Source organism: Aplysia californica, unplaced genomic scaffold (genome assembly GCF_000002075.1).
Source record: "Aplysia californica isolate F4 #8 unplaced genomic scaffold, AplCal3.0 scaffold00255, whole genome shotgun sequence".
Taxonomy (NCBI): domain Eukaryota; kingdom Metazoa; phylum Mollusca; class Gastropoda; order Aplysiida; family Aplysiidae; genus Aplysia; species Aplysia californica.
Window position 1 is genome coordinate 545,167 of NW_004797525.1, and position 2,308 is coordinate 547,474.

Here is a 2,308-nt window from a genome sequence, read left to right on the forward strand (position 1 = left end):
TGGTGGTGGTGGTGGTGGTGGTGATGGTGGTGGTGGTGGTTGTTGTTGTTGTTGTTGTTGTTGTTGTTGCTGTTGTGATAATGGTAATATATAGAACCGTGTCTTCTTCTCGTTCATCTAAATAAAATGAACAGCCCAGCCTCTAGTTTGAAAGCTGCCATTCGCCGTAGGTCCTACTTTCCTATCAAACACCTATCGTCCTTATCTCCCCTCCTTCTTTTTTATGTTTGTTACTCACCTGTAACACCTCTAATCTTCTGGAGCTCAATATGCCCTTATGCAGTTGCGAGCGCCGTAAAACCTCTACTAAAACAATAACAACAACAAAAATAAAAGCCGTAGGTCCTCCAAACCCCCATACAGTTGTGGATGGGGGTTCTCGTGGCTTAGAGATAAAGATGTTCGCCTCTCATTCAGTTGGTCCAGGGTTCGAATCCGGCTAGCGACGGAAATTTTGTTATCTAAATGTTCTCCATTCACCTTGTTTCCTGCTCTTAAACAATATTCTGTCATCTGCTTTCGTCTCAACTTTCTGCTACCAACCCCTCACCCCGTGTGCCCCCTCCTATGGGCTCCTGACGCTTTCTGCAGCCTTTCTGCAGCTATTCCTTGGCTCCTTCTTACTGCTGTCTTTTAGTCATACCCCTGATCTTATGGCAGGTAAGATCGAACACCTAGCCTTTTCGGATAAAGGCGGAAAATCTCGGAAGTCCCATGTGCAAGTTGTACGCTTTAAAGTAAGATCCCTTGGTGGTCCTAAATCGATAAGAGTAGGCTCCATCCGCCACCTGGGAAAACTAAATTTCCTTCCAGCTGAAAATGTTAAATGTGTCCCGCGCGCTGATATGACCTTATTATGCAGTTGCGAGCGCCGTAAAACATTTACCAAAAATGTAAAAACATTAAAAAGTTGTTGATCTCCCTGCCTAGAGTTGCGTCAATATCTTTCTAAAGTTCTTCGAACATTGGCAGGTTTTTTTAAATTAATAAATTGTTTGTTTCCTGTCTTGATGACACAGACACTGCTCAAAGTTGCTGATCCTGAACTTAGTACACAGTAATGATAATAGATAATAGATCATGTAGAGCGCAAATCCCCCCTCAACAGCAAGCTCTTTGCGCTTCACAATCTATACTATTATCCTGGCAGACCTGAGAGCATTCTGAAACAACCTCAACTTTCTGGGAAGCATACATGCTGTGCGAGCAGCCGTTTATAGGCGCTAAAACACTAACATACTGACAAGATCCTTCACTGTATATTGCCAGGTACCCATTCCAACATGGGTGAAGTGAGGAACATTCGTGTAAAGTGCCTTTCCCAAGAACACAACTTCGGGCCCGCGGCTCGAACACCCGAACCTGCAACCTCTCGATTACGAGTCCGGTAGCTTAACCACTAGCATGGTGTTTCAATCGGCTATGCCCTGTTCTGAGTCTGAATAGAACAACAGCACAAGCTAGTCTTGACGGATGATGACGTAGTAGAAGTCAGTCTGGTTGTAGCGTGGGAGTTTTTCCTTCCTCTTTGCTTGTTGCCCCATTTTGATTACGGTTTTCGCCTCCGAATAATCTGTCCCTGTCGTTTTATGTAAGAAAAATACTGAAATTATGTATGCAAACTGAGCCCAAGAAAGGGAAATTATGCGATTCTGTTAATTTTAACAAAGAATGATAGAGGAAAATAATAAGAAATTATGCAAAAAATTATCAAAATTTGCTAAATTATGTGGGGTGCATAAAACCACAGGGACAGAATAATTAACTGAATTATGTTTTTGCCACAGGAGCAGTAGCTGAAAATGATGTCCCAGTTTGAGAGCGTCCTTGTCGGTGGCAGCGGAGATCACCAAACCAGCGTGCGTGGCCGCGATATCCTGCTGGACTTACACGTCAAGTACCCGCACATATTCCGGCGTCATGAGGTCCACAGGAGCCGGAGTCGAGAACGGCAGAGGGCCCATGAGTTGTTTGATCACGGTAAAAATCTGGATAGACAAGCGGTAAAGGTCAAACATGTTCCTCCGCCGGACGCTGAAAGAGAGCATCGCAGTTTGAGGAGAAGTCGCTCCAAGGAACAGACGAGATTTGATCTGTATGACCAACCTTTGCCTTTTTATGCTGACGATATAGCAAAATACAGACAGAGATGGAAGGATGTCACCAAACTCGATGATCAAAACAGAAACAATAACCCTGAAATTTACGCTCAAATTCAGAGTCGGGTTCTTTTTCCGTCAAATTATGTTGATTCAGATAATGACCCATCGGTTGCGAGTGCCTTTGACAGAAGAGGAGACCAAAGTCC